The following is a 12,617-nucleotide window of genomic DNA, read 5'->3' as shown; positions in this document are numbered from 1 at the left end:
TTCTCTAAATGACAGTGGCAACAGTCTCCTCACTGGCATGCCTGCATATGCTATGGCTTCTAGCTAATCTATGCTGCCTACAGTATATTTATAAAGCGTAAGTTTGGAACATGTTATTTGATTTCTTAAAATTTGTCACTGGCTTCCTACTCTCCTGACTGTTGCCCTTCTTAAATGGTGTAACTGAGACATTTCTCCCAATGAAAGAGTATGGACACATACTCCCATGAGTTCAGTGGTTGGAAAGGCCTGCTTATCTAAGTGTGAATTTTCTTTGAAGTTTCAAGATTTATCTTTGCGATGCATGTAGATTCTGCACTCTACTTTATATGTCAATTGAATATAAGCATTTTCCTTATACTCTTCGTATAAAATTGACATTTCTGCAAGACACATCAAATTTGCACATGAGCTTCAAATATACCACTGCACTGTCTTCCTTTTGTATCTCATTGCATTCAAGACTCTTTCATTGGTTCTAAGATTCTTCACCAGCTTTTCTCCTGTCCCCCAACACACACACACACATGCACACACACCCTAACCTTCCTTTTCTCTTTACCTTACCAGCCACACGGAAATTCTTAGTTGCATTGTATCACAAGAACTCCCCCATGTTGCTATACTTTTCAAAACCATTATTTTCAGTGGCTCTATGATATTTCATTGGCCATCCTCTACTGTTGAACATTTAGGTCATTACAATTTAGAGAGGTTCTAAATTATCTTCACGTGTGTGTGTGTGTGTGTGTGTGTGTGTGTGTGTGTGTGTGTATATATATAGGATAAATTTCCAGAAATGCAATTACTAGGTCAAAAGCAATAACGAACTTTGTGATTATTCATACTTATTTCCAAATTGCTTTCCAAAAGTAATGTAAAAGAGTACTGCCTTCTCTGCCCCTTACCCTTCTCAAAGTTCTTACTAGTACTGTGGATTAGCATATAAATTGACAGATCATAAGGACTTCCCTGGTGGTCCAGTGGTTAGGACTCCATGCTTTCACTGCCAAGGGCCTGGGTTCCATCCCTGGGCAGGGAACTAAGATCCTGCAAGCCATACAGCCAGCCAAAAAATAATAACAATAACAGATCATAACTTGTATCTCATCTTTGTTTCAGTGTATTTTCTGATTCTTTGGGTCATAATATATGTTTGTTTGGTATTTGTTTTTTTGCTTTTTAGAAGTTGTTTAATTTCCTTTGCCCATGAGGCAGAGTAAAATGTGTGACCCAAAGTGTGCCATTTTGGCATGTGGATTGTTTTGAGTTGAAGACAATTAAGACCCAGCAGACTCAGGAACAGCTCTTTTTTTTTTTTTAATTTTTAAAAATTTGTTTTCTGGGTTTTTTTTAATTTTTATTGGAGTATAATTGCTTTACAATGTTGTGTTAGTTTCTACTGTACAGCAAAGTGAGTCAGCTATAGATATACATATATCCCCTCTTTTTTGGATTTCCTTCCCATTTAGGTCACCACAGAGCACTGAGTAGAGTTCCCTGTGCTATACAGTAGGTTCTCATTAGTTATCTATTTTATACATAGTATCAATAGTGTATATATGTCAATCCCAATCTCCCAACTAATCCCACCACCTGCTTCCCCCATGGTGTCCATATGTTTGTTCTCTACATCTGTGTCTTTATTTCTGCCTTGTAAATAAGATCGTCTATACCAATTTTTTCAGATTGCACATATATGCATTAATATATGATATTTGTTCTTCTCTTTCTGACTTACTTCACTCTGTATGACAGTCTCTAGGCCCATCCACATCTCTACAAATGACCTAATTTCATTTCCTTTTTATGGCTGAGTAATATTCCACTGTAAAAGCTCTTTACCTCTCCCTTAATTGCCTAAAAGAATTTAGATAGAGGGCCCATAACAGGAAGATAGCAAGTATCAATGATAACATTTAATATCAGAAAGACTTATCTGCATGGAATGGAAATATCTGTTTACCAGCCTCAATTGCTTGACTCTTTGGGTCTCCTGTCTTTGGGGATCCCATAAGTACAAAATTTGCTTTTCTCTAGTTAACCTGTTTTATGTCAATTTGATTATTAGAACAGCCAAAGATCCTATAATGGAAGAATGGAAAACTTTTCCTCTCCTACAGTTTTGGCGCCCAATGTGGGGCTCTACACTGGCTGGACGCTGCTCACTTTGGGGCTGCTGCAGCTGAGAGATCCTGGGACTGCTGACAGGAACCAACAGAAGGTAAGAATTCTTACCATGACAGTCCCTTGTATCTCTGCCTGCATGGTCTGGAGGAAGCGAGACTGGTAAGAGTCCCTTTCTCTCTCTAAATTGAGATTAGCAGGAGAAAATATTTGTGTGAGCTAGTTTCTTAGGTATAGCAACTCTGGTAAAGATTTGTTATGAGTCCTCTTGTTTTCTATTGTTCCCTTTCCTCCCAGAGAAAGTGTTTGTTTTCCTTTGTCTCTGTCTTTTGTGTCATTTGTCATACCGTAGGGTAGAACACAGGCATAGGTCCTATAACCCTGTTGTTCAAGCTGGCCTCAGAAATTGGTAAGTTCATGCTTCCCACCAGATCGACATCTGTTTAGACAAACTTTGGAGTAGGTCCCCTGTGTAAAACCAGATGAGATTTTCCTTTCGCCTTGTTCTACGTCCTGAGAGCTTGGCCTTATGACGAGTAAGAATAGTGTCTCTGGTTTCCACGAGCCAGAAGATGCAAGTACCAACTTCCATTTTGGTGGCCAGTCGAATACACTGGGATTCTGAGATGCGAAGTCACAGCAGCATTCTCTTTGTTCAGCTGTGCCAGCTGTCAGGAGAACTTGTCATAAGGTGTCCTGGTCCACAGGGGACCTTTGTTGTCTCAACCTTCATTGCCTTGTAGTTCTGGAAAAGTCCCATTCCAGTAGCACCCACCAAATGTCACAGATTAGTGGGTCTGTGATTGGGGGTGTCTCACATTCTCATGGGCAGCTGCAGACACTATTTGCACTACACCATTCTTAGCACGTAACAAAAGTCTTTGCTTTCTTAGGCTAACGTGGGAATGAACTTTCTGGATCTTGTGAGGGCTGTATCTTTTGTATTCTCCTTTGAGATGCCTCTTGGGTCCATGTTAAGCCATATAGAGGCTTATTGATTTGAGTCACTATTGAGATTAATATAAGATCCTACTTGTCAATGGCCAGAATATGGATGCCTTGAATTGGCTATATTTGAAAGAAAAGAGTTTTTAGAGAGCTCTCATCCTAAGTATCTTATTTGTACCTATGGAAAGGCTGAATTAAAAAGTGGACATGGGCCTCCCTGGTGGCGCAGTGGTTGAGAGTCCGCCTGCCGATGCAGGGGATACGGGTTCGTGCCCCGGTCTGGGAGGATCCCATATGCCGCGGAGCGGCTGGGCCCGTGAGCCATGGCCGCTGGGCCTGCGCGTCCGGAGCCTGTGCTCCGCAATGGGGGAGGCCACAACAGTGAGAGGCCCGCATACCGCAAAAAAAAAAAAAAACAAAAAAAACAAAAAAAAAAAAGTGGACACATGGGGCTTCCCTGGTGGCGCAGTGGTTGAGAGTCCACCTGCCGATGCAGGGGACACGGGTTTGTGCCCCTGTCCGGGAAGATCCCACATGCCGCGGAGCGGCTGGGCCCGTGAGCCGTGGCCGCTGAGCCTGCGCATCCGGAGCCTGTGCTCAGCAACGGGGGAGGCCACAACAGTGAGAGGCCCGCATATCGAAAAAAAAAAAAGTGGACACAGAGGAATATAATGGCTACTCTTAGGGACTCCCTTAATAAGATGAAAGAACAGAAATTAGAACAAAAACTAAAGTCCACGTCCAATGCATATCGTCCTTCTTGAAATCCAGCCCCATCTCCCTAGCAAATTCCCTTAGTTCCCAAACTCCTCCACCTTCCCCAGAAAATCCCTTAAAAACCCAGGTGCCTGTTTTAGCTTCCCTTTCCCTACAAATTTACAGAGAGCACTCCAGCCTAATCTCTAGGCCCAGGGTATACAGTTTACTCATGTAAAGCATGAAAGCCAGCAAGTAAATTTAGCAAAAACATGGGGATGGACAGTAAGACTCTCTGCCAGCTTCAGGCCTTCCTATGCAATGTTCTTTGTGGATGTATCCTGGATTCCCTACGACAAAGAATTCACATCCTCTGGACAGCAACAGATCCTTTAAATTGTAAAGCCCTTTTACCTCCACTTTTAGAAGATCCTACCAGATTTAGAGAGGAATTAGAAATATTAGTGGCCATTCACAACCCCACTCATAAGGACCTTAATTGGCTGCTGAAGGATATTTTTCCCAGTCATAATTACACTATAGTTAACAGACAAGCCAGATGGCTTCCTGGGGAAAAACATCTCTCACAGAGGAAACCGATGACTAGAAATTCTCCCGGGCCCTCCTACAAATGATCAGGAAAGGGATCAGCTGGAAAGCAATATTCAGGGGCTTATAGGAGCAATAGTAAATGCTTCCCCTCATCTAAGGTGTATTGGTCTAAGGTTAAATTGTACACTCAGAAAGAAAGACAACATCCAAAGGCCTTTGTTGAATGCTTACATAGACTTTTCAACGTATACTGCATTAAACCCCAAAGTTCCAGAACATAGAAATCTTTCCATTTCTGCCTTAGTAGGAAATTTTCTCCCTGAAATAAAAAGGCAAATTCAAAATAGTATAGTTGGGTGGGCTAGTCAACCTCTAAGTATTATAATGGAAGCAGCTGCCCAATTCTTTGAATGTAGCTTGCAGAAATGAAGGAGGAAAAAAGGAGTTAAAATCAACAATTCTTGGTTTGCAGTTTGAATCTTTAGAGGAACAAAAGCATAACTCAGAGGAACTCAAAGACCCCTCAGATCCTTTCCTTTTTGCCTCCAGACATTTGCAGGTGTCGTAAAAAATCAGGACATTAGAAGTGCAATTGTTCTGCATATAAGAAAAAGAAAGAAAAATTTAAACAGTAATTACCCTAGACTTCTGATAGTGGACCAATATACCCCAAAAACGCCTAGGAGAAAACTTGTATTCTTTCTTTGTCCCTTGAAGGTGTAAATCTTACCATGTCTTTGAAATATAAACACCCCAGGCGGTATCTAAAACACTGCCCACACTTACCTGAGACTGAAAAAAAACGAAAGAGAAGCTTTTTAAAATACAAACTGCTGTAAAGGCTCCCTTGCCCAGATCTAGTCCACAGACTCCATAAGATTACTTGTCAAAGGCAAATACAAATCCTAAAAGTCTTCTCTACAAATTGTAAAACACTTTAGAAATTTGAGCTGGTAAACTTAACCTATTCCAACTGCCAGAAACATAATTTGGATCTAATTGTGGTTTATAAACTAGTGAGTTTTGTATTTGTACCTGATTCATGGCTAAAATTTTGGAATGGAAGCTATAGGGTCTTTGTGTCTATCTGTGTGTTTACATGTCTATGGATGTATGTTACATATATGTGATATTTTACTACCTGTGGAAGGTATTCTCAAAATTAATTGGTAAGAGATTGCTACTTAATTGGCTTAACAATAAGCACTTATGAATTAAGTATTCCTAAAACTCAGAAATATAGAAACTAACCCAAATATTTTTCAACTTCATGTAGTATAATCTTTGGTAAATAAAAGCTAGTTTAAGTTTTGGTTTAATCAACATAGGTATGCCTTCAGAGTTATCAGCATTAAATATGCAGATAAACAACTTTTATTCTACCTGAGTTTACTAGTGAAATAAGTTTATGTTATCTGTATTATAAAATTTGTCTGCAAGAACAGTAGCTTGGGATGATTGCTGACTTTGACTAGTGTCTAATAAAGTTTTCATGGGTAGTCTAAACATAAATGTAGGGACGAAGTGATCTTGATAGATGTAAGTGGGATGAGAGTTTTTAGGTGAACTTTTCAACAATAATTATGTTTTCTGATACGTTTACTTAGTTTCTCAAATCTCTTTGGTAACTTACACCCTTAGAATTTTTCTAAGTTAAGCTAAATGATGGAAATTCATTGAATTTAGATCACTTTCTAATAAGATAAAATGCAGAAACATTAATTATTGAACATAGGTTTATCTACTTTTGGTTTCTTATTACATTATCACAGAGAAACTAAATATATTTGGGTCTCATAGTAAACATGTGTTATGCCACATTGAAAATTTATACTATGAGGAGGTGTATGCTTCTAGAAATTATGAAACTTAGTCACAGAACTTGCCAGTATAAAGAATGCTGGTATAACAAGCAGTTCACAATTGTTTACTACTTACTTTTCACCAGAAATTAAGGTTTCTAAGGTTTAAAAATTCTAATTCAAAATTTAATTAATGTGTATAATTAAAACGACTAGAAATAATAATGGAAACAAGTTTGCATATGAGGAAGGTAGGAAGTCTGTGTGTGTGTGTGTGTGTGTGTGTGTGTGTGTGTGTGTGTGTGTTACGCGGGCCTCTCACTGCTGTGGCCTCTCCCGTTGCGGAGCACAGGCTCCAGACGCGCAGGCTCAGCGACCATGGCTCACGGGCTTAGCCGCTCCGCGGCATGTGGGATCCTCCCAGACCGGGGCACAAACCCGTGTCCCCTGCATCGGCAGGCGGACTCTCAACCACTGTGCCACCAGGGAAGCCCGGTAGGATGTATTTTTGACTAAGAAGGTGTGAGGTATGGAGATGTATTTTTGTTAAGGGAAAGTAAAGTTAATTTGTCCTAATGTAAAACTGGTAATTTCAGAATGGGAAAGAGGATAATAAAGGACAGAATTCTATAGAAAGTTGGGAAGAGAGAGAAAAAGAGAGAATTTTACCTTGTGTAGTCAAGTTGGCTAAAACTGAATTGCTATTATAAGGGTTTTTAAAATAAGCTTTAATATCAATAGTGTGCTTATGTAATTTTCCTTCATCTACTAAAAGGACAAGGGTGTTTTTTGACTATTGGTCTGCTTTTGATAAGAGATTATAAAAGATTGTTTTTACCTTTTAAGTAATCTACCTAGAAAACAGAGATTCTGTGTTTTATCAAAATAATTTTCTGAGTTTCATGTTGCCCTTTTCAGACCTTCGATTACCTAAGAAAACTGAGCCTTCTCTATTAAGAGCTAAAGTTGTTATATATATATATATATATATATATATATATATATATATATATATATATATGACTATGTAACTTTCTGTATTTGCCTGCAAAATCTTTAATTTTCACTTTGGTTAACTGGATAACTACATATTGTTTCACAGTAACTATGATCCTGTCTAATCAAGTGTTTTAAAACCTTTTTGATATTTTTGACAAACTTCTCCAAACTCAAATTCTAAATGAAGTCTTTTTTACCTCGAAGTGACTTTGAGATTTTGCAGAGGGCCCCTGGAACATCTCAAAAGATTTGTTCTCTCTCTTTATTAAAAAATAGAGATGTTATGCTAATTAGGCTTATTTGGTGTGTTAAATTACATGGGAATCATTGTCAAACAAGTGATGATAAATCTTCTTAAGTTATATTGTATGAGTGAATGTTGTTAATACAACTGTTCTCAAAATTGTATGAAATTCCTAAAAGTCTGATATGTCCTGGTATGTTATCACTTGTAATTCTAGTTATTATCTTAAAAGGTTTTGTACCATAGAAATAACCAAACTTCCTTGTCAATTGCATTATAATGAACTCTCATCTCATCTTTAACCATTGCCATTTAAAAATCTTATGTCATTTACAGACAGTTATTATTTTACACTGGTGCTTTTGCAAAAGTATTCCTGCAAAAGAGTTTCATTTTCAGACAAATTCATGGAAAGGACTCTGACAAGTACTCTGAAATACAGTATTCTGATGACTTTCTGATCATACCACTGAATTTGGTAAGAAATTACAGAACTCTAATGAAAAAAAAATGATGGCTTCATAGCCTGCTAACAAAAGATCAAGATCAATAAGAGTTAATTATATGGAACTGAATGAACTGATTATAATTTTTATGACTTTTTATTTAAAACATTGTTGGTTCTTTAATGTTTTGTTTTGGTTTTTGTTTTCCAGGTAAAGGAAGTATTTCCTCTTAAGCTGTCTATAGCTTACAGCAATTTAGTGAAATGTATCTTTATCAACAAAGATAAAATATTTATCTTTTTCTCCCTACCTGATCCCTCCAGAATTTGGAAACTCATAATGAGTCTTCTTATTTTCATGGCAATACAGTTATGCTTATATACAGCATAAGTTCAATAAGAATCTGTTCTCCTTATGAAAGGATACAATTGGAAACATTGGCTATATTACCAAGGATTTGACTGGAATATCGTATTTGAGAGGGATATGCATAGACTCATGTATGACCTGACAGCTTTAAGGAACTAAGATTGACTTTATGGAGCCAATAAAGCCTTTTGGAAAAATCAGGCCTGGGAACTTGCTACAGGGTTCCCAGCAGCCTTACCAGGTTAGTAAGTAAGGTCACTTCCTGCAAGCCCAGGAACCTCAGGATATTTGGGGGACCTTGTGAAGAGAGGAATTAACCCAAACTTATAGGTATTTCAGGCCTTAAGTGTGACGGTGAGTGCTTGGTTTGGCTTCCTAGCCTGAGATGATTTTAAGAGTTCAATATGAGATTCCTTATGAAAAGCTCTAGCAAAGCAGGTTTAAGAGTCTATAAGGTTAAACACTATTATTGCTGTACTTATGTAAATAATCAGGACAACTTTATTAAAACTAGACTTAATTTGCAAACAAATTAGTCTTATTGTGGTTATCTTTGATAGAAATGGGGGTAACTGTAGAGAGAAACATCTTCTTCCCCTTCGAAGCTCCAGATACCTACCCCCTTCTCCTTAGCTCAGAATAGCATCTAAGCCTCAACTGTGTGTCTTCAGGTCTCATGTCTTTGGGAATCCCATACATTTGAAGTTAAATTTGTTTTTCTCCTGTTAATTTGTCTTATGTCAATTTAATTATTAGACCAGCCAAAGAACCTAGAGGGGTTTTCCACCCCTCTATCACTTATCTACTTGGGTCTTTAATGGTTTTGATAATCTCTCTATATATATTTAGGATATTAATCCTTTGCTCTTCGATTTTATAGACTTGTGCATTTGGCCAAAAGAAGTAGCAAAGCTCTAGTCCGTACTTAGAAATGCCAAACATTACAGTTTCCTAGGGAAAGTACTTCTGGGAAAATGGTACTGGTGGGAATGTCTGGTGGTTGGTATATTTTCAGAAACCATACTATAATTTCACACACAAAAATATTTCTCACTGCAGAGTAGGTTGGTATGAAAATCTGAGCTCACCTTATGTTTAATTTATCATTATTCCTCCACTGTTCTCTATTCAATGCAAATTTACTTTAATACTATTCTCAAGACTTTGCTTTTAGCTTGACTACTTTTGCCAAATGAATAACACTAACTCACCCAAACTGTTGAGGTATTTGTGAACAAAGACCATGTGGTGTACAATTACTCATATGTGTTTTCTGTTCATTCATTAGGATAATGATTATGAATAATGTTTTCACCCAAAATAGGTTTTTATAAAATTCTCAGAGAGTCATCTTCCATCATTAATTTATGGTTCAGTTTAAGTTAAAAAGTATAATCATAATATCTTTGATTACTAAAGTCACAGTAGTATTCCCTTTGGAACAAACACCACAGCATCACTAGACCTGTTGATATACCTTTCTGGAGCCCATAGAAAAATCTTGTCTCCAGGGAGCATGGAGGTAGAGGTGGGAGATATTCCAACTTTTTTCTCCAGTTGGGCATGTTCTTTTGCTTTGTAGTTGTCTGACATGCAGTTATATCTCAAATTCCCACCTCTACCTCCCATGCCAACCTAGACAGAATTGGAAATAGTGGTGATTGTGGTTGCAGTGGTGGTGGCTGGGCATAAAAGAGGCTGTTCATCCTCTCAGAGACAATTGTAGTGATGGATCTAGATTCCCCTGCCCTGCTTTTACATCCTTTAGAACATTTTTACTGGAAATCCAATAGGAAGTGGAAGGGATCAGATTATCATCACAAATCCTCATGGAAGTTTCATTTTAGAGGGAAGTTTAATTTCCATAAGATTTACATGGATAGAAACTGCCACAACCCAATACCCAATCGATCCTATTTCTGAGGACAATTTCCACTACATTTTTTCTAGTTTAGAACATTAGAATATGGTTATTTTTTTAAATTATGAAAGCAGTAAATGCTTGTAAAAATTTTAGCATTTCTAAAATGCTAAAAGGTATAAAGAGATCATCCATAACTTTGTGCTCCAAAGGATATTATTAACATCTTGGTAAATTTGATTCATGCCACAAATATTTAATGGAACACCTACCGTGTGCCAGAAACTGATTGGGCAATGGAGGTAGATCAAGGAATAAAACAGACAGAACCCCTGCTCTCCTGGAGCTTACATTTTAGAAGGGGAGAAAAACAATTATTAAATAAAATAAATGAATAAATAAAATAATGGCAAGTAATAGTAAGCATTGTGAAGAAAAATGTACAATGTAAGGACAATAAAGAGTGGTGTTGATACAATTATAAATAAACAGACGGGGAGTCTAAGGACATGGTATTTGGTATTGGAGCTGGATGAAAAGAAGAATGCAGCTCTGTGAAGATCAGAGGGAAAAGCATTCCAGGGAAATGGATTGCAAACCCTAGTGAGGTCAAGGTGGCTGCAGCACTGAGAGACAGAGGATGGTGGAGAAATAGGCCAAAAAAAAGTTTTTATCTCATTGTAAGAGTGATAGGAAGACATTACAGTGTGTTAATCAGGGGAGAAAAGTGACCTGATTTATACTTAAGGAGATAGAATTGAGTGACATATAAGATGCCATCATGCTGGAAATTTCTGGAGTTGGATTTCCTGTTTGCTGGATCCCATTTTTTTCTTTTTTGGTCTCCTCCCTTATTTTGGTGCAGCAAATTTTCCATAGCTTTATTTTTTTAAGTGCAAGGGAGTTAAATTTGAAGGCACTGCTTACCTGAAAATATATTTACTTTCCTCACACTGTTGATTGATATTTTTTCTTGATGTAGAATTCTAAGTTAATATCATTTTCTGTCATTTCAAAGTCATTGCTCCATTATCAATTAGCTTCCAATAATGCTGTCTAGAAGTTTGATGGCACTATAACTCCAGATTCTTTGTACGTAACTTACTGTTCCAACCCCTCTGTAAACTTTTAGACTTTTCTCTTTATCCCTGGAATTCTGAAATTTCATGCTCTGCCTTGGTATGGTGACTTTATCATTCAATGTGCTGGAGAAATGGCAGAACTCTACAAATTATAATCTCTTGTCTTTCAGTTCTAGGAATTGTTATTGTATTTTTAAAATATGTCTGGCCTGCCTCTTTTTTTCTTCCTCCCTCCCTTTCTTTTCTCCCTCTGTCCTTCCCTCCTTCTCTCTCTCTGTAACTCATTATAATTTGGATATCTTAAATTGATTCTGTAATTTACTTATCTTTGGGGTTTTTTTGTCTACTATGTTCCCGATCTTTCTTTTAAGCTCCATTTTCTGCATGATATACTGATCCTTTTATTTTTTAATTTATTTTTATTTCTTTATTTTCTTTATATTTTGGGCTACATCAGGTCTTAGTTGCAGCACGCAGGATTTTTCATTGCTGCACACAGGCTTCTCTAGTTGTGGTGTGTGGGTTTTCTCTCTCTGGCTGTGGCACACAGGCTCCAGGGCACGTGGGCTCTGTAGTTTGTGGCACGCAGGCTCTGTCGTTGAGGCATGCGGGCTCAGTAGTTGTGGCGTGCGGGCTTAGTTGCCCCGCAGCATGTGGGATCTTTGTTCCCTGACCAGGGATCAAACCCTCATGCCCTGCATTGGAAGGTGGATTCTTTACCACTGGACCACCAGGGAAGTCCCAATATACTGATCCTTATTGCCCAGTTTCTACCAAGGTTTTAAAAAATTTGGAATCATATTTTTATTTTCTAAGACCATTTTCTTTTGGGGGGAAATATTTCTTTTTTAATATTATCTTGCCTAATTTTATGGATTTAATATTTTATCTTATTTATCTGAGATTGTCAATGATGAGTTTTGCTCCTTAAATTATTTCTCTTTCTTCTTTGTTTTTTCTTATGTTAACTTATTAAAGTATCTATCTTTCCTTTGGAGAATTTTCTCAAACGTTTGTTGTCCTTTGGCCGCCTGCATATTTGAGAGCCAGGCGATAAAAATATATTTGGAAATTCTGAGCAAATACATTGTGCTATTCACTGGTGGACTTCAGTGTGATAGATGCCCACATGTCAGGACCTGTAAGTCATTTATCCAGAAATGGATATTCTAATCTTCCCCCTTGGGATCTAGCCTAGAATCTGAGAACTGTGCTGGTGGAGGGAGATCAGAAATATATATCTACCTGTGTTTTCTTATCAAAGACTTGATGCTTTATGTATAACTCTTTAATCCATTTAGACTATATGATAATATAATATAATGTATCATACATATCATAACATAATCTAATCTAATCTAACCTAACATAATATAAATCAGTTTCCATGTATGTATAGTCTAGTGGCCTCAGACATAGAGCCTGTGTTTGAATTTTGGCTCTGCCACTCACTAATCACATGAGCTTTGGCAAGTTGCCTATTCTCTCTTT

General features: G+C 37.6%; 1 pseudogene across 1 annotated transcript in view; it reads left to right on the top strand.

The window, feature by feature from the left end:
• The window catches only part of LOC309796992 (heat shock-related 70 kDa protein 2-like), a 112,583-nt pseudogene that overhangs the window by 58,965 nt on the left and 41,001 nt on the right, over positions 1 to 12,617 (top strand). The window contains exon 2 of the transcript in view: positions 2,124 to 2,224. The product of the transcript in view is annotated as a heat shock-related 70 kDa protein 2-like (transcript). The remainder of the gene's footprint in view (positions 1 to 2,123; positions 2,225 to 12,617) is intronic.

This window comes from Mesoplodon mirus, assembly GCF_964341445.2.
Source record: "Mesoplodon mirus genome assembly, chromosome: X".
In the NCBI taxonomy this organism is placed as follows: Eukaryota; Metazoa; Chordata; class Mammalia; order Artiodactyla; family Ziphiidae; genus Mesoplodon; species Mesoplodon mirus.
The sequence above is the reverse complement of the archived record's forward strand: the minus strand, read 5'-3'. Positions and strand labels throughout refer to the sequence as shown.